The 22,045-nt window shown below is 35.6% G+C and overlaps 1 long non-coding RNA gene across 1 annotated transcript; it reads left to right on the top strand.

The window, feature by feature from the left end:
- The first annotated feature begins 734 nt into the window (after positions 1 to 734).
- On the top strand, positions 735 to 4,200 carry LOC149775000 (uncharacterized). The gene is made up of 2 exons (XR_016416638.1): positions 735 to 901; positions 1,103 to 4,200. It is a non-coding gene; the product is annotated as an uncharacterized LOC149775000 (long non-coding RNA).
- Positions 4,201 to 22,045: the final 17,845 nt, after the last annotated feature.

Genomic DNA, 22,045 nt, shown 5'->3' on the forward strand with positions numbered 1-22,045 from the left:
AAGCCAAACAGAAAGTACAACTCTTACATAATGCACCAATTACAGCTAGTGTTGTTCTTTAATTCTGAATACAATGTTCCATACACCTTAAGCTCCGCCCACCTGGACTTGCGCAATTGGTACCGTTATACCATTATTAAACAGTTATGGACCACCAAACCCGTAAATACTCTATTATTTCTTCACCCATTTCTATAGTTCTTCCGTACAATTAGTACCGTGTGTCCTTTAGGTGTACGGAACAGTGTGTTCAGAAATAAACTACAAAATTAGCTTTGATTGGGGCAACATGTAAGAGTTGTACTTCCTGTTAGGATTTTATTTTATTTTTTAAAAATGAGCCTCCTGGTAACATGTGAAATTATGACAATTTATATCTAGATTATGTATTGTATTTTTATGATTTAAAAAAAAATAATTGTAGTACACATAACTGAAAATGCTTCAGCTGTGACTAGATAACTCTTACCCCTGTCTAGTTTCAGCAGAGTTATCTCTCTTAATTGCAATTGGGTGCCTGGTTTTGTCCCTGTCAAATTGTCAATCTAACATTTTTCTCTATGACAGTGTGTGACATGCATACTGAGGTCGGATAGAAAATATATTTATTTCACAAAACATTAGCATTGAAGTCTATGGAGAAACAATTGGTACCGAAATACCTGCTGTGACAATTGGAACATTGGTCAGTTACTTCCCCCTGATGTGATAAGGTGGCGCTTTAGTCAGGTAAACCCCTTCAATTCCGGTTTACTTCGTCTATGCTGAACCCATACTCGTGACTGTCTGAAAAATGCTTGTCGTGCCTCAGTGAAAAAGCCTATTACCTGTACTAGCCACATTTCTATTAAGATGGTTGGTCAAATGCATCAGTCGCACAATGAACGTGGTGTTCGTTATGGTGAGTACGTTATGACTTGGGCACATTTTGGTATTCATACATACGTACGTTTTGACTCTGTCAAGTTAATTTAGACTTGGGTATGTATTGAGTGTAATTCTCTGGCCAGAGTCGGCATTCATGTATTGGAAAACTTTACTAAGTGCTTTCTTTACTCTCATTAGTCATATAATGACCATGTGTAAATCTCTTCGGTTTCAGGTCAAATCTCCACAGTCCAGGATGCAACGAATCTGAATTCATTAATCAGAAAGACTATTGCTGATGGAAGAAACCAAACAACATCAACAACAACAACAAGAAAAACCAAACAACAAACAAAAAACCGAACAACAAACAGCAAATACTCAATTGTGACATTCGTAATTAAAGGTACTCCAAGAGTTTCGACGTGAAGGAGAACATGCAGTTATACGTAGCTGAAAAGACATTGATGTCTGAAGTTTCTGATTAAATCATGTATGGCTTGAAAGAGCACGAGAGACTAGATGGAAATGAAAAGCCATTCAAGTGTGAAGTTTGTGACACCGTTCAGCCACAGGTCCACGGTGATTTTCCTTATGAGGGTACATACTGGAGTGAAACCATTCAAATGTGAAGTATGTACTAACATGTTTTGAAGGAGGTCAGACTTGAATGCCCACGTGATGATGCATATTGGAGAAAACAACATTCATTTGTGAAGTTTGTGATAAACTGTTTAGAGATAATGCCATAGTGAAGAAGCACACAAGAATACAATGTGGAGGAAAACCATTCAAGTGTGAAGTATGTCCTAACCTGTTTTGTAGGAGTTCAGACTTGAATGCCCACATGATGATACATATTGGAGAAAACAACATTCATTTGTGAAGTTTGTGATAAACTGTTTCGAGATAATGCCATAGTGAAGAAGCACATGAGAACACACTGCAGAGGAAAACCATTCAAATGTGAAGTATGTACTAACCTGTTTTGTAGGAGTTCAGACTTGAATGCCCACATGATGATGTATATTGGAGAAAACAACATCCATTTGTGAAGTTTGTGATAAACTGTTTAGAGATAATGCCATAGTGAAGAAGTACACAAGAATACAGTGTGGAGGAAAACCATTCAAATGTGAGGCTAGTGATAATATGCTTAGTGAAAGTGATGAGTTTTGGGTGAACTTGAAGATACATACAGGAGAAAAAACATTCAGTTGTGAAGTTTGCAATGAATTGTTTAGTAGGCATTTAAAGTTGAAAGAACGCACGAGGTTACATACTGGAGAAAAGCCATTCAAATGTGAAGTTTGCTATGAAATCTGCATCAATTGTTCAAAGATGAAAGAGCACTGGAGTGTACATACTGGAGACAAAATATTCTTCCAGTGTGAAGTTTATGACAAACTGTTTAACCACCGTTTTAGCATCAATGCTCATAAGAGGTTATATACTAAAGAAAAGCATTCAAGTGTGAAATTTGCAATAAAATATTCAGTGAGGTTACAACCTGAACAGGCACGTTCAGATACTTACTGGAGAAAAACCATTTAAATTTGAAGTTTGTAAAATAATGTTTAGCCAGAGTACTAGTGTTACCAGACATATGAAAATGTATAAAGGAGTAAAAACATTTATATGCAGTGTTTGTGATATAATGTTTAGAGTGGTGATTCAATGAAGGACATGTAATACATACTGGAGAGAAACCATTCAAGTGTGAAGTTTTTTAGAATTGATCATTTCAAGAAGATCAAAATGACACATGTCATGAAAGCAGACAAGCATACATATGATACAATTGTGATAAAATGTTTGGGCAGTGTCCTCACATGGTCCAGATAAAACTCTGACATACAGAATTGATGACAAAAGTTTCCCCTCACCTCATCCGATGAATAAATTGATCTTTTGAACACTTATTTAAGTAAGTGTAGCCAGTCTTAGAAATTGTAACTAAATGCACCCAGGAGTAAGTTTTCAGTTTTCGAAATTCACTTGGGAATATTGCTTCAGTAGAAATTATGCCAGCATGAAAATAATTACTAGAACTACAAAAAGACACTGTACAATCTCTAGCTTTATATGCCTATTTTAATCATTACTTCATGTCTGTAGTCCACCTTGACTTCAAATCGTCAGAAAAGAAACTATGTTGTTGTAGGGTTTAACGCCATTTTTCAGCACACAATAGGCTATACATGGTGGCTGGTATTAATGGTGGAGGAAGAACCACTGACCCACAAGAAGCTACTGGCAAGCTTTCTCACATACCCACATTAGCTGAATCCAAGACTCAAACCCATGCATATATATGTATATATATATATATATATATATATATATATATATATATACGTTTCTTGTCCATTTGATACTTTTTGTAGACTCTTTGAAGTGAATGAAACAGTACTTTATGTTGGGGCATACTACTTTGTCACAAGAATTAAATCAAATTCAGCACTTTTGTTAAAATTAGACAGCAGTAGCTGCTACAAGGTTTAACAGCATATCAGCATGATCCTGGTTTAACTGTGTTTAGGAAATTTAGGTGTCCTTAGATAAGAAAGAAATCATAAAGGGTAATATCATTAAAATACAAAATCTATTCTTTGTTCTATATAAGCTGTCCTCTTGAAAGACAAAGTCCAAGACTTTTGCATTTGAAACATTATCCAGGATTATGAATAGATGCATATCCTGGTATTTTGACAATTGGAATTTAAATGTGACCCATTTCTAATGCATGGTACTCCAGCATAATTTCCTACTGAGATTGTGTTCTCCATTGCAAATTTACTGAACATGCCACCCATGATCAACATTTGCTAGACTACTGTTTACTACTTATTGGCCAATAATATCATACCAGTTTAAAATCATTATGAACTGGATGTAGCTAACAGTTCAGTGACGTGACACGTAATTGAATGAAGGTTAGTTTATGAAATGATTGTATTAATATTTCATCTGTTATCAGCATTTATTTGATTGTCCATTAAATTATAAGCAATTAGTCAAAACTGGAATATACAATGGATCATGAAGTCAGTGGTCAATGAAGTTGTCAATCCCAAGATGGTTTCCAGTGCTGAATATAACATTGAGTTATGGTAATGAATGGCATATCTTTTTTTCTTATTTACAAAGGGGAACAATGAGATTAGACTGACGTTTTGTCACTTTGTATCAGCTGTTGATTTCTTTTCCAACTTGACTAAATCACCTTCTTGGGGGATTAATTTATCTAGTGCTGTTAGATTTACTTTAAGTGAGTCATGCAATTATTTCAGTAGGTAATGATCTGTTTCCAAAATAAAACCATAGACTAAATTTGTTTGTTACTTTTCTGTGTTATTCTTTTATGAGTATATATTGGCACATGAGCCACCATATAATAATTACAATCAAAATACATGTTGCAGAGGCCTTTGAAACTCTGTAATTGTAGTAAGAGAATATCATAAAATATAAAAGAAAAACCAAATTGTATAGGACTTTGTACTGTGATGCACTCAATTGGAACATCTGTGACGTTCATCCTGGTTCTACTGTTATGTCCGTTTTTTGTAGTCATGTTTACTAAAGAAATTCTTCAATCTTGCTATACTATCTGAAGCATGATCATATGAATTGTTGTGTTCATTTTTGGATTTGAATATATTCAAATTATTTTTCACTGGAATCACAGTGCTCATTTATTTGGAATTATAGTAAATTCAGAGAAGGACATATTTGGATAATATTAGTGGGATACATCAAGAGACTGGTAATACATAGCTACACTATAGGACACTGGCACATTATCATATTCGAGACAACCGGCATATCAACACATTAAGTATTTGAACTGATTTGGAATACCACTAAAATTCAATTTAAATTTTATACATTTGGACTTGTGATAAAACTTTTAGGGCTATTGGGGATTTAATTAACAACACAGTAAGTTATTTTTGAATATTTACGTTGTATTTTAGGGAAATAACTTATTTGTTGAATTTTACAAAACTTGTTGGTTTTGGCTCATTTCTGTTTCTTAGTTTAAGGACATAGATTTGTAACATTATATTCATAGTAATTATGCTAGGGTTCATTGTATTTGCCGAAGATTTATATTACTTCCAATCGCAATACCTGTTTCAGTATAATAAAAGTGTAATATGACTTGAAAGATTCAAGTCACAGAATGAATGATACAGGAACAACGGACAAAAGGATGGACATATTGCCTGATCGCTGTTTTTCTTAAATAACGCAGTATGCGGTCAGGAAATGTCATCAGAAGAGAAACATTTCAGGTTCAATTATATTTATTTATTTCACGGTTTTATGTATATGACAATAGTGTACAATTGAAGAATATATAAATTTAATTTTGATTGGTCGTTAGAGAAAGAGAGAGAGATAAAAGTAAATATACATTGTGTGCAAGAGAGAGAGAGAGATATACAGAAAGAGAGAGATACAGAAAGAGAGGTGAGATACATATAGAGAAAGAGAGAGGGAGATAGAGACAGAGATACATATACAGAGAGAGAGAGAGTGATATATATATATATATATATATATATATATATATATATATATATATATATATATATATGAGATACATAGAGAGAGAGAGGGAGGGAGATAGAGACAGATACATATACAGATTGAGAGAGAGAGATGTCTGATGGTTTTTTAAATGTGTTCATATGTAGATGATTATACATTAATACATAATATAATCTGATTCAAATATCCACGTAAGAACAAAAACAATTGATGAATGGACGATAGTGAGCAAAGAAACTGAAAATTATAAGCATTTACATTCGATTACACTGGACAACAAATTTTTACAAAAGTCATGTTACTGAAATAAAATTAGTCAATTCTTATCAATTTTTATGTGCTGAACACGAATATGACAGTCAAATTGCAAAATTGGCTCTAGTTTTTTTGTAATCTGCAAGAAATTAATGTTTGCATAACGAAATGCATTCCAATAGTAAAAGGTCAACTGTAATAGCCTACCTATAAAAAATCAAGTCATTGACTACATCTTAGATTTCTTCGCCTGTCTCTTGTACAGCTGTTCGGGAGCATCTCTGAGGAGTGTCCAGCAGTAGTCAGCCAGCATTGTAGTGGACCATTTTCCGTGGTATCTTTGTTCCATTGTTGCGATATCTTGATGAAAACGTTCGCCGTGTTCATCACTAACAATACCACAGTTGCTAGGAAAGAAATCCAAATGGGAATGAAGGAAGTGAATCTTTAGAGACATATTGCAGCCAAGTTTCTTATACTTCATCAACATGTCTTCTACTAGTTCCTTATAGTTTTCTGCCCTAACATTTCCGAGGAAGTTTGTAGAAACTAGGCGAAAAGCATTCCATGCTTGTTTTGCGTCACCTTCCAGCAAGTTGTTGAACCGGTCATCTTTGAAAAGCTCTCGAATCTGAGGACCCACAAAAACTCCCTCTTTAATCTTTGCTTCGCTGAGTCGAGGGAATTTTTCATGCAGGTATCGGAATGCTGGCAAAGTCCGGTCAATGGCTTTCACGAAGTTCTTCATCAAACCTAGTTTGATGTGAAGGGGTGGTAGCAAGATTTTCTGAGCCTCAACCAGAGCTGGGTGTTGGATATTCTTCTCTCCAATGGCTACATTCTGCCTGTGAGTCCATTCCTTCCTCATGTAGTGCATTTCCCTTGCTCGGCTATCCCACTCGCATAAGAAACACATGTATTTTGTATATCCTTGCTGCAGTCCCATTAAAAGGGCAACTACCTTCAAATCACCACAGAGGTGCCAGCTGTACTTGTTATACTCAATGGAATTCAGTAGCTGCCTTAAGTTATCGTATGTCTCTTTCATGTGGACAGCATACGCTACTGGAATAGATGGAAGAATGTTTCCATTGTGCAAAAGCACAGCCTTGAGACTCAGTTTCGAAGAGTCCACAAATAGTCTCCATTCTTGTGGGTCATGAGTGATTTTTAAAGCATTCATGAGGCCCTCAATATCGGAACAGAATATCAGATTACTTTCCTTTCTGAAGAAAGGCTCCAATTGCTGGTGGCGCTTTCGATATGCAGTAATTGTGACATCTTCTTCTAGAAGATTCCATTGTTGGAGTCTTGATCCTAGCAATTCTGCCTTGTTCTTTGATAAGTCCAAATCACGAATCAGGTCATTTAGTTCTTCCTGTGTTATTCTGTGTGGGGTTGATGATGCACCACAGTGAAAATCTGGATCACTGCATGCTGATGGACCAGGAGAAGAACAGGTCGACTCACCTTTGTCTTCGTCAGATGAATCAAGAGAATATTCTGCTGGAGGTTCTGGAATAGGAAGTCCCTCACCATGTGGAACTGGTCTCAATGCAGACGGAATGTTTGGGTAGACTATTCTCGACTTCTTTCGCTTCGTTATTCCGCCGGAAAGAGGAGGAACCAAGCAGAAGTAACAGTCATTTAGGTGGTTGCTTGGCTCTCTCCACACCATTGGGACTGCAAACGACATTGATGACCTTTTGCAATTCAACCACTGTGAAAGCTGTGTTGTACATGTAGCACAGCATATATGCGGAGCCCAAGGCTTGTCTTGGTCACCAACCTTGCATCCGAAGTAAAGATGATATGCCTTCTTCACTTGAGAATTGATACTTTTCTTCTGGTTGGCAAATGTCACTTCCCCACAGATATAGCAAAAATTGTCCGCGGTATTAACACACTTTCGAGGCATTACTGTTCTTTATTGTACGTAAATGGATAAAATAATAAGTTTTATGTAACAGTAGCTTGAACTGTCTCGCACAACGTCTAAAATATTTTAAATGCTGAACCTATCTGATTGGGCTTTATATAGTACACTGCTTACGTCAGCTTCAGCAGCCGCCTGGCATTAGTATAATAGGCCTACACATGTATAGTACACTGCTGACGTCAACTTACTTCAGCAGCCGCATGGCATTAGTATTGCATTGCATCAGAAAATGATGCAATCAACTGTGGATGATGTGAGCATGATGGTATTATGCAATGTTACATCATTATTCCGGATGTTGCTGCAGTCCTACTGGAGAAATTTACACAGTGAAACATAGAAAATGAGGTATATGAATATCTTCAAAACGAGAGCCAATACAAATTTTTCACGGTTATATTCGTGTTCGGCACACCAAAATACTACAGATTAGGGCCTTTTCAAGTCAGTAATGATTTCACTGTTGACCAGTGTTTTCAGTGAATGAGAAATGCAAAAGAGAGAAATACAGAGAGGGGGCAAGGGAGTAAGATGGGGATAATATTTGTTTTCAAATATGTTCATATTTCGCTAAACAAACAATTAAAACATGACTAAATCTAACCAAAAACTCACAATCAAAAACCAAAACAAACGATTGATGGCTAAAGGAGGGAAGGTGAAATCGTGATTTAACAATCAGTCATAATGCCCTCTTCTCCACCAATCTGTACATTAATAAATTCTTTGTTAACCAGCTAAAATGCAACTGGACGGAATAAATCCGCCCACTTTCTTCCTTGTTATCCGTGATCTCCTCGTTCCATATACCATTCCCATGGAGTTAGGAGGTGTCAGTTGTTCCAACAAATCACCTAGAGATAGATAGATAGAAACAAAGATATTAATTTCTTTAACAACTTTATCAATTTTCATAAACAAATAATAAACCCACCAAAATAGTGACATCAACATATTCCAAAAAGGTACAACATTGCTGCTAACCATTGACGAAAAGATTGTCTGTCAGAGAATATAGTTTCGGCGACATTTTTAACGCTTCTGCTAGCTAAAGTGTTATGATTTCAAATTCGATATAGGTGTTGCTGCAGAATGTGCGATGATAATAATTTCGATAGCATAATATAAACGACAGTTAAGGATACTTTAGATAACTGACCCTTACGGGAAGTACTGTATAGTCTACTATAACCGATCTTAAATGGAAATAGGAAACTGATAATATCTTTACCTTTTTTGATATTCATTTCCAGAAATTCCATCTTTGTATGCTCATTAATAGCCACAGCCTTTACGCATCGATTCAGTCTTCTCTCACCTAAAATAAATGCTCGATTCAATGAAAGAAAGGTAACAGATTGTAAAAGTACATTGTACGTATCTATAGCAGGTGTTATTCATTATTGTTTTGCTTTGGATGTTTTCAATAGAGAGAAATAACCTAAGCATAAATAAATAAACTTGAACGTGTTTATGCGTCGTTATTATTACTTCTTCTGTCCATATAAAACACAATCCCGTGTTCAAGGAATAAAATCTCCAAGTCTCATAATATAATCCTGTGCTCGAGGAGTAAGTTCGATGTACGTTTGTAATACATTACAGACCATATTTAATTTATTAATCGTTGACTCCGCCCTATAAACACATAGCAATGAACAATGTCCCGCTAACCAATGCTGTAACTGGCTAGATGGAAGAGTTACTTAAAATCGGCGTCAGTTGAATGACAAACGAGATGCTAATAAATAGACGTAGCCATATTTGTCCGGATCAACTATTGATTACTACCTCACCCCTTGTAAGGATCAATAGACGGAGGTGTGATTGATTAATTATAACCCTCTCCCCCCCCCCCCGAACCCTTGTACAAGTACAATTTGAAACGCTTTCTTTCTTTACCATTTATTAAACGAGAAAATAACAGTAATGGATTCTAACCAGATTCCATTCATCAATCAAGCAATTAAAGATAATAACGCAGTCTGGAATTTATTACTTAAGATTGAACGACTTGATTATATTACTCTAGTTTGAATGAGACAGTAATTTAGTGTATTTTTAGGTGCTCGATGTGTGTATTATTTTTCTTACGAATATCAACATATAAAGTGTATTTATACTATTTGTAGCTAAAGGTACTGGTTCTTACAATTGCAAAAGAACGAGTTCAACCTACCACAGCTGTGAATTGGGGTACAAGGATTATCCACTTCTTTATTTTCTTCATTGTTTTCATCTTCTGGAATAAAATATAGGTGACGCACGCTTTGTACTAGTTATATTGTACATTTCTATTTACGTCTCAAATTGTTTCATCAATATGTGTTCACAAGAAAGAGTGCAGAAGCTGATACATTTTCTGAAAGTCTAGTTTTCGTCAACGGAAACAGTTACAACAATCGTAGATAATTCCATTTTGGACAAGGGTTGAATTTTCTTACGGGGGTTTAACTTCACGTCATCATCAAGTCACATGCATTTATAAAACATGTTCTACTTCAGATTTTATTTCAACGCGTCATGCTGATGCATAATGTTTTAAGCATGGAACTTACCATTGAAACAAAATGGGTTGTATAGTTTATCGTAACTATCGGCCGGTGTCAATGGCTTGTTCCCATTCAGTTCCTCCTGTTCCTCATCTTTCTCGTTTCCTGAAAGATATTTTGGAAAATAAAAATGGTAAATGTGCATTACCAAAATAACAACAGTTACAACACCAGCAAATGTAAATGTGTATTTTATAAGCCTATTGTCGTAAGAACAAATATCAAGTCTTATGAATTTAGGAATAATGGTCTCGTTCATAATTTATTTAAACACATAACGTTTGTGTAGGCTTGGGTAGCGACATTGTTCTCTTCGATTTCATGTTCTTCTACATAATTTTCATCTGCCGAAAGATATTGCGGCAGATAATAGTAGCTAATATTCATTGTGAATACAAAACATGTTCCCCTGCAGATTTTATTTGAACACGTCATGCTTATGCATTATGTTTTAAGCATGGAACTTACCATTAGAACAAAATGGGTTGTATAGTTTATCGTAACTATCGGCCGGTGTCAATAGCTTGTTCCCATTCAGTTCCTCCTGTTCCTCATCTTTTTCGTTTCCTGAAAGATATTTTGGAAAACAAAAATGGTAAATGTACATACCAAAATAACAACAGTTACAACACCAGCAAATGTAAATGTGTATTTTATAAGCCTATTATCGTAAGAACAAATATCAAATCTTATGAATTTAGGAATCATGGTCTCGTTCATAATTTATTTAAACACATAACGTTTGTGTAGGCTTGGCTAATAGTATTGTTCTCTTCGATTTCCTTTTCTTCTTCATCATTTTCATCTGCCGAAAGATATTGCGGCAGATAATAGTAGCTAATACTCATTGTGAATACAAAACATGTTCCCCTGCAGATTTTATTTCAACACGTCATGCTTATGCATTATGTTTTAAGCATGGAACTTACCATTGAAACAAAATGGGTTGTATAGTTTATCGTAACTATCGGCCGGTGTCAATAGTTTGTTCCCATTCAGTTCCTCCTGTTCCTCATCTCTTTTGTTTCCTGAAAGATATTTTGGAAAATAAAAATGGAAAATGTGCATTACCAAAATAACAACAGTTACAACACCAGCAAATGTAAATGTGTATTTTATAAGCCTATTATCGTAAGAACAAATATCAAGTCTTATGAATTTAGGAATCATGGTCTCGTTCATAATTTATTTAAACACATAACGTTTGTGTAGGTTTGGGTTATGGTATTGTTCTCTTCGATTTCCTTTTCTTCTTCATCATTTTCATCTGCTGAAAGATTATGCGGCTGATAATAGTAGCTGATATTCATTGTGAATACAAAACTAACTACAATTTAAACAAGAGATAATTACGATATGTAAAATGGTAAATTTTGGAAAGCATTTATCATAACAGCCACATCACGTCTTTTAAATTTATCAATTATGTTTTAATTCCTAATTTGCTTAAACAGTTCATGGTTAAGGATACATTTTAGATGCTTAACTTAGCATAAGAGCAGAAGTCTATCGTAACTATCTGCTGGGGTAAGGAGACTGTCATCCTTTACCTCATTCTTTTCTCCTCCATAATCATCTGCTGAAAGTAACATACATTGTAAAAACAATATCATATTTTGGAGTCGTTAGTTCGTTTAATTATATTTTATTCGAATCTGAGAAGGATATCGAGGCAAAAGCAATTACTCTGCCCCACCCCCAACCACCATCCCGCACCAAACATTAACCATTTTATATATCGTAATTATCTCTCGCTTTAGTTGTTGTTGTTTTTTTTTATCTTTATTCGCAATGAATATTTGCTACTGTTATGTGCCACAATACCACCACTGATTATCCAACACAAACTTAGGAACTTCCTCCAACTGATACAATCTTACTTTGTTTATTGGTCCAATAAACAAAATAAATTTGTATCAGTTGCATGAAGTTCCTAGGTTTTTGTTGGATAATCAATCACAAAATGTATTTGTTTCAAAAACATTTTGGTTAATATTTCCTAATTTCTATATAATCTGCAAAGAACTGATATTGGTCCGCCGAACAATGGAAGTAAAATGTCATACTGACGCGATCAAGAGCATTTATCCCAACTCAGGAATGATCGAGTACATACAGCGAAAGAACACTTGTCCCAACTCAGGAAAATAATCGACTACAAATAGCGAGAATAAGAACACCGTAAAGCTACTTAGAATCCCAACTTCATAACTTTTCGTGGTTTCAAAATGTCCAGCTATTACAGGACTATTCAACCTCGCTAATCCGCTATTCAAATTTTTTCATAAAAAGCGCAACAAATTCGATTGCATTAATAGCAAGCATGGTCATTACTGATTATGAGAAGAATATCTGTGCACAAATAATACAACTGTTCATTAAGTAACTGCATATACTTGTATCTGATTGGTGTTGGTAGCCTACAAAACAAGCTTCCTAAATGTACATTCATTCAGTTATGCAACGTTAGCTCCGTCTTCGGGGTTGGATACTATACTTATAGTTGTTCACTTATGGCCATTTGTCTTGTTTGTGTGACAGTATAGAGTTCTCATTTTCGTAGCAACGTCTTGATCTCAATGCATGGATTAAGTGCTGGTGTAATAATGGACAAATGCACGTGGAAAAGAATGCATTCACTGGTTGTAATGTGACAAAGACATGAAAAATATGAAGTTTAACTATGAAATCACAAAGATAAGGACAAGGAAAAAGGTATTCCACCTGGAAAAACAACGTCTAATTTAAAGCATACAAAATATTTGAATAATTCCCGCTCTTTGAAAAGGTCAAAGCAAGCACAGCTGATGCATTATAACAAGGGCGAAAAGGCTGCCTCAATTAGTCGCCTCTTATGATACACGGGATGATGCATCTGCAATATTCTGTATTTCCCGAAACTAAATGGTGCAAGGGACAGTAGTTATGTTTCAAAATAGCCTGTCAGCATAAAACTGCTAACCCAGTGTGAAACATAAAATGTGCGCATAAAATATCTAAACTTTACGTATTTCTATATTATCCCGATTGAGAGAATGTTTCGTTAAACCCTCTATACATACATACAAACATACTCATATTGCATAACTCCAAACTGACCTGAAATGATAGTTTCTACCACAGGCCGATAGCCAAGTAGCTCCTCAACATCGATAACTCCTTGGAATTCCTAGAAATAATCAAAGGTCTTGAAGATTATTTATGACAGATTATAGTGACTAAAGGTTCAAGTGACATAGAGATCAAAATAATAATACAATCAAATCAACACACACACACAGAGACATACACACACACACAGACATATTCGATATTTATACAGATATCCACGAAATCTACATACATACCTCGAACTATACGCTTGACAACAAGACCTAAACACTTGACACATTATGCACTATATATGTGACAATATCTTCGCTAGCCAAAGTTCCGATATGATACTCTATATACATCTTGGTGTTTCGAGCAAATTTTTATGTGCGTCGGGTCTTTGAATTTCATTGGATGCAATGGCTTGCCGCTGCATCGAATCCAAATAAAGTTGTTTACATTTGAACACTGTTGCTGCGTGATTGATACAAGGGAGCACACAACTTAAATGGACTATTTTTAAATATATATAAAAAGCTTATAAAAAAGGAATTTTCCACTGTCGGTCCGTGTTTGTACAAATATATTTACGCACATAAACCTGCAATGGCTTCTCTGTGGCACGTAGAGATACTTTCGATGTTAAACATAGCAAACTATTCTTTTTAAGGCAATTGTCTCCATCATTTTCGGCCGATTACAATGCACCGTTATTACACGCTATTGGTTAGCTGGCATTAAATACTAAAGTAGGAAATCCAATAGATGTATCTAGGAGAAAGCACTAAAATATATCTTCGATCCACCAAGGTGTAGATTGGGTTATCGTATTGGAACTTTGGCTAGCGAAGATGACATGAAGCCCGATTGGCACTGGAATCCATGTTCATGTATAACAGATAGTGCTAAGATAGTGCAACTGTATGCGCTCGTTTCTCAGCTATCCGTCCTGGGGTCGATCCCCAGTATGTGCAATAGTAAATAATCATCAATCCATTTTCCGCGATTTCCTGTCGACTCAACAGTCATTTCAGCGAAAGAGTCCATCCTACGGTACCATATATTTCAGAAAGACATGGCTTGAACATTTGAACACGATACACGCAATAAATATGACAATCGCAAAACAATTCACGATTAAATTTAGAACACGTGTTTCTAAAACGCATACGAATGTCACGTGTTCTTATGAACCTTTTGTATAAGGAGAGTACACATGAATGAGACATTGATCTCATTGACTTTGTTCTCAGCATCACTAGCAAACGTTCCTCTGACACCAAGAAGGTTGAGCGGTCGTAGAGAAGATGAGTGTTTCCTAAGTGGCATTTACCTGGTATGTTGGTATATGGAGGCTTTCCTTGTTGAATTCTGATAGAAGCTTGACCAGCTTTTCACAATCAACTTTGCTGAGCAGGTATTGTCCTGTATTATTCACGTTCCTGAAAAAGACATGAAAATAATCAACATCATATTGACATGTGTATGAGTATATGTGTATGTTGAAGTCTCGTCTTATAGGACATGAATTATCACTCTATATTCATGGCATACAATTAGTTTTAAGGCTTCCAAATCCAGAAATATATGCCTGTTATAAAGAGCAGGATATTTGTCCAGGACTTCTCTTTACTGATTGTTCTGTCTTGGTCTAGATGAAACTGGACATATATTTTGAAAATTAAAAGTGTTATGTTTCTGGATTTGACCGAACAATCCTACTTCATATATGTGGTCCTCCCTATACTAAAATATATGAATTTGTTCTGTTCTACCGTTTCACCTCTTTCCTATCAATCTTTTATATGACATTCGGGTATGTGCATTTCAGAGAGAGAGAGAGAGAGAGAGAGTATAATTGGAGGTAGAGGTGAAGAAATAATACGTTTCGTGACCTAATGCAGATAATTCACAGATAAATGAATAGTTGGATTAACAGACGTGTAGACAGAAGAATATATCAATTTATACAACGTTGTAAAGTCGGGATTGATGTACGTACATGCGTATATATGCTTTACCTTCTATCATCAGTGGAATTTTCTGCATGTTGTAACATACAGGTAGACCAACAGTCCACGAACGATTTGACCTTTTTGTCAGCAATCTCAGTGGCGACTCCTTCATATTCCAAAGAGAGCTGGAAGATATAGTATTGGTATAAGCAGCTGTCGCTCGTTGTAATGGGATACCAAATAACTTCAGACAAAAAGCGAAATTGGATTTATGTAGAGATTTAATTCGATCCTGTAATGGTAAAGGCTGCCAATGTAATAGCCTTAAATAATATTCCATCTTATGCTATGATGAAAGCTAATGTTTGTGTTAGCGTTATTCCTTTATCTCTCCTTGTCGTATTTGCTACTTAAGTGCCTTACTGTTACCCCTTTTCCTTTCAAGTGTGGCGTAAGCTGCATCACGTTAAATAGGGACTAATTATTTTATATATTTAATCGTAAATTGTGTTTCTTTTAAAAAAAAAACAAAAGAAATTTATACAGCTGCTAAATTCACCTTTAGTCACTGAATTTTAAATGCTTTGCCTGCTTATGTTTCAATTCATGCCGTGTGTATTTTGTCCAATTTGTATTCATGTTATGATGCGTTTTGATGTCTTGCTAATCACGCTTGTTGTAATGCCTGATTTGTTTTACGTAATGTCGGTAAATAGATTGTTGTTTTAAATCATTCCGACATTAAATACATCTTATCATATACTCTGATAATTACAAGTATGGAACAAAGAATTCTCATGTTCATCGGTATTTCCAAAGACAGAAATGATCCGAGGTGAATGGAAAAGTGTTATATCTGAAGAATATTACACAGCCATTTGTTAGTAATAAATATCGGCTTACTGAGGCAATGTTAACCGCTTGATTTGTCTCCTCCTTTAAAAGTTTAATGTATCCATCAGAGTTCCTCTTCGCCACCTTCCTGGCTTTCTTTACTTTCCTCTTGCTAAACCAAGACGCGTTCTCTTCCAAAACCAACTTTTCTAATCTGACCATTGATCGTTTGTAGACCTAGAAATGAGGGAAATAAAACATTAACAGGGGTCCTTACTTGACCGATCGGTTTCAAACCCTGGTGCGATTCCCGCTAGAAGTCATAAGTTTACCCCAAATATCCAAAGGCTTCCACACAACTTCAGTTGTAAAGTAGAAAGTCCGACGTGTCTCTTCTATACATACATTTTACTCTAATCATTGCAAGACCACAGATCTCACAACCTGACAAATATACGGTTTCTCTTCGTTATGTTTCCGTACCGCCAGCAGTTCTCGTCGTAGAAATTATGCAACTGTCCCTGAACACAGGGAACTAGTTTAAACGACGCTACCTTAGGCCAGTCAAACTGTAGTTTCCAGGCACTGTAATAGGTATAACTGTTTGGCCTTTGCCACCATGGCCACATAAACGGCATCTGCCGAGTCCCTTCTTATTGATTATATTGTGTAATTTACCGGTTTCCCACCATAAATACTGCCACTGCAGTCACACCACCAATGTACGCGACTAGATTTTAGTAGGTACTTTATTAATCCATGGACACTTATTCGGTATGGACTTGAATTCACTACTACTGAACAATGGCATCATGGAAACTCACTAACACTTTACTCTGTGACGTTTGTTCCTAGTAATTGGCCAATTATTTCGGGCAAAGGAATATTTATATTGCATCAAATTCCAATAATCAGACAAGTCATCACAAAAATATAAAAATTCCTTAAAACGGTACACTATAACCAAATGCGAATACTTCAAATTTATTACGATAGCATCAACAGCTGGCTATTTTTTTAAAAATCTACACATACAGATAATAATTCCAAATATTGACAAAGAATGAATTGCAACATTAAATTAGCCGCAAGGCATTTGGAAACTAACCAAAACTGCATGATGTTAACAATTTAACGTGATGAGTTCACTTACAAACAATACGACATGAAAAATGATCATGCGACATAAAATTTATCAGGTGACGTTTTGCCATCAAATGAAAAACCATCTGTCACAGGAATCATATAATCAAAGATAATCTTATGAATTTATGGCGAGCAGATGTAAACGATACACAATGTTTCATAATTTGAATATTATTCCGCGTGTCACCTACAATATAACGGGGGCTGTCCATATAATTATAGGCTGTTTTGTGTTTATCTGATTAAATGTTTTATGTTTGTTTTGGACAGTGTGATTTAACGTTTTGGACCTCGACACGTGTCGTTTTGACTTTATGAACATCCAGCAAGGTTAAACATTTCCTAGGTTGGCATTTGAAAATTTCTATGTGGGGTAAAAAGGTCATATTTCGACAGATGTAGCCACCACTGTGCGTTTCTATGTTAGTTACCCTTTCTTTCCAATAACCGTTTGACTACCAATTGGTAAAACGGACGCCATATTGTTAACATAACATTAAAATAAAAGTGGCTGGGCAAGGAAAATCAACATGGTGGTGGACATTCTATAATATGAAGACAGAGGAATGATTTAATGAGCTTTTTTGGGACCAATTCAAAGATACGCTAGGTCTTGACATATCAAATATAATAAAGGACAAGCGCTATTTGTAAATGATATCAACTATGTGATAAACCTATTTATAACACTTCTAGGTTGTTAATTAGGTACATACAGTCATGTTGTATTTGTTTAATACTCTAATCAGGAAATAAAACAATTCAGACCTTTGTATGGATGTATTCAGTTTTATGAACCATCAAAACTATCATATTGATCGACGCGAACTCATCAAGACGAGACTTACTGTTTCATAACTTCTTATTGAATTGAATAAATATATGTATTAATATTGTACTAACGTTTTCGGTTGAGCTCCAGTCTGTACTCAATGAATATAGTAGTATTTAATTACTCCGGACTAAATTTAATGTACCTTCTGTCCTTTTTCAACTCTATTACAGAAACGTTTGTATGGGTTCAGCATCTCCTGGAAGGACGTTTCGTATTTTCTCAAGGTGACTTTTTCGTCAGCTTCTCTCTCACTGTAAATTAAGATATAAAACCGTATTGTTGCGGCAAATATCTTTACTCTATACCAATTAAGGGCTAAGATACAGACATCGCTTTTACCAAATACCCAATCTCCCCGAGCAGATATTGAAATGTCTTGGCACACTTCAGGTACTATAGCAAAATAAAACCAAACTAATCGACAATTTTCGCGATTAAAACAGTAAGTGGACCCTGGTTCGTTTCTTCACAGCCTTATGTTTACTTACAAAATATGCACAGTTCAAAGGATACATAACAAATTATTGTGATATTGTATGGAAACTGATTATGTAACATACTATATATCCACAATAATAATAATAATAATAATAATAATAATAATATATCATCATCATTATAATCGTAATCGCGACATTCGTTACATGCCAGAAAGTAGTAATTATGTAAGTAATCACGAAAATAGACAGGCTTCTTCAAGTTTTCGTAAAACCAACTTTATTCTCGATATAAGGAATCTAAAGCATGGAGATCACCTCCGATGCAACCCACCATACTTTTATTTCTTTTCTTTTACTTAAGGTTGTCTGGTATGATTCCCAACATGGACATGGTTATAGTGATGGGCTATTGAATTTCATTCTCAGTCTCAAATACTCTGGCGTCTATTTCCATGCGGGTACGGGTGGAGTGGTTGGGGTTGTGTTCATTTGGAACACCATTGACCTTTACCATTACATGCGAGAGTAAATCTATGATATTTAACTCACTCGCATTGGAAACAGACGATGACGGGTTTAATCTGGTTTGAACTGGTGCTGGGTCGTTCAAAATCTACCAGTTGTACACTACTCTACTTAACAATTGTACTCACTCGAGAAGGAGATTGGCAGCCTCTTCATATGAACATAATGATTCACGAGCAAAACGGGTCCTTTCTTCCATCGATGCCACTTCCTTTCGGAGTGCAGATTCTATCTGAAGTATACCTACAAACCAATAAAGAGCTTACGAATTAATATATCTCACTGTAGTAGACTGTGGTGCTACGTTTTGTGGGACGAGATTGTCAATGGATTGAGGAAGTAACGACGGAAAGATAGGCAAACTGAATTAGTGTTTCGAAATGAGAGTGAGAACGATGGAATGATACACTGTTTACTTGTTGGCATGTTTAATTCAAGCAATGCTTATTCCTTTCGTGATGTATTTGAAGCCGATGGATAGATGGATCGATAACTAGATGTTAATTTCTTACTTTAAATATAAAGTACTTGGTGTTTCAGTATAAACACACAAGAAGGCTTTTAACAAAAAAAGGAGTACCAGCTAGCGTGGAAAAGGGGTGGAATCTGGTTCAATCGTTACCGCGAGTAAATATGGTCAAATGATTATACATGTATGTTATTAAAGAACATATGCAATGAAGGCAACCCCACCCAACCTCCATTTTTATGAATATCATCAAAGAAATAACTCTTATTAAAGAAGAAAATAGCAAACGTGGAGACATGTAGGAAAATTACCATCAACGTTGTGTTGCCTCAGGATATAAAGTTTATCAGACACGATCTTACACCATTTCTCTGCCTTTTCGGCAAACTCTCTTTCCAGCTGGGTACGAACTTGCATCACAGACAACCAGAATGGAACGTCTCTAAGAAACAAGAAGAACGACACATTTGTTCTGTTGTAATTTTACTAGCTTAGGCTGACACAATAAATACCATGATTTATGCAGAGATATGCCTAACACAAAGAAGGAAATATAATTACTGCTAATGTAACAAAGGTACCAAACAGTCCACTAAAATAACTGACTGAATTGCTAACTAGATGCTAAGTGATTATTTGAGTGGATGTATGGACTGGCCTGCAGATTTTCGAACTGGGTGCAGGGACTGACTGACTGACTGATAACTGTAACTGACTACATGACAGTGAGTATGCCTGGATGACATGCAGTATGCGTGGACAAATAAACTGGCTGGATAAGTAACTAACTAAACTAAGTAACTAAGTAACTAACTAGCTAAATAAATAAATAAATGATAAATGGTAGGACTGGACCAAAATCGATTAATAGTTTATTTCAATCAATAAGATAGATTACAACTCACAATGTGTGTACCTATAAACCTATTTTCCTTGTTAAATACCCATCTAACCTATCGGCCTCGCTATCGATGTATTTATTTCCCATTCACGACCTTTATTTTGCAAAACATTTATATATTAGCCGCATACAAATTATGAGTATGGTCATGTCAACTCGGATATGAACTCACTGAAGGAATGCCGGTCTGTTTCACGATATCCTTAAGCATGGATACTCGTTTAGTAAATTGTATACAATAATCTGTAACTGAAACCGATATCGCAATCTAAGTTATACTTTTATCGTTTAACGATATATTTCAAACAAAGCAAGGCATTTAAAACAAAGCAAACGTGGCAATGGTACTTACGATAATACATCGCAGCTATCCCCAAGTCCATTAAATAGCTTTAGATCTACCATTTTATCGAAATTTAACACTGTCTGAAACAACGCGTGTTAAATACGAGAACGGCGCTAGACTAAAACTGACAACGTCCCATGTCAACCAGCAGATGACGTCGAGAATGTAGTGACGTCAACAGTTGCTTAGAATTTCGAAGTTCTTTAGAACAGACACTAAGAAAACTTTCGACCGCGGTATTTCTGAACTTAACGTGGTATAGTACAATTATATTAGCGACCAACAATTCAATGTTCTTGGGCAGGGGACTGACACTTTCCGTCTCTTAATACTGGAAATTGTCTTGATATTTGATATACATGTCAATTCTTGAATACGTTTAAATCTTAAAGCAGTACATAAAGAGGAATAATTAGGCTAACGTTTCAGCAGATACCGTTAAAGAGACCCTTCTGACATTAGAGAACGTATTGCTCAAAGTCGGAACCGTTGATAATGAAGAATACAATTTATTAGCTATACTATTGATGTAGGCAGAACAACTGAGTTGGATGCCAACCCTGGAAAAAATATGTGTCAGAGAGGGCAGGCAAATACAAAACACACATGCTTACCAACCGAGAAAATATTTAGTCGACTTGAAAAAAAAATGATCTAACGTTCAAGCAGAAAACAAACGCGCTCCTGAAAATATCAGGATCAATCGAAGCAATACAAAGAAAACGTAAACTTAACACATTCACATACACTAGTAAATAACTAAAACAGGGCATGCGGCTTTTTTTTTTTCTTCTTCGGGTGTGTGTGTTTTCGTTCCTTTTTTTTATCCGAATTTTTCCGGAAATTTAGATTTGGCCCGATTATGTTTCACACCATTTTGTTTTTCGCTGCGTTGGCATACTTGACACGTGTCAAAGATGTGATCACAAATTTTAAAGAATAATTTGTGACATATATAACCGTTTTGTAAAAAGATAATTATTGAAAACTCTTTGTCACGAATAACGAAAGGACGCATATAATGCTGATATCTCCGATTAGGACTCACAGTACTAATTAATTTTCCAGAGTAAACCTATGCAAACCCCATGATATTAAAAATAAAATAACTTAAATTGTTTGAGTGTTCATGATCAAACCTATATTTATTAGTATAGATGAAACCCGGATGTCAGCTTCTGTGTAGAGGAAAGGATATGAGGCGCGGCATTTTCTGGACCTGCATCTGATCTGTTTGAAACATGTACTTTCAATTCCGCACCAAAGAGTCAGGAGCGAATTTTAGTAATGAGTGTTACAAACTCAAGACTGTTAAAGGACTAAACTTC

Source organism: Sinohyriopsis cumingii, unplaced genomic scaffold (genome assembly GCF_028554795.1).
Source record: "Sinohyriopsis cumingii isolate HCF-2022 unplaced genomic scaffold, ASM2855479v2 utg000036l, whole genome shotgun sequence".
Lineage (NCBI taxonomy): Eukaryota > Metazoa > Mollusca > Bivalvia > Unionida > Unionidae > Sinohyriopsis > Sinohyriopsis cumingii.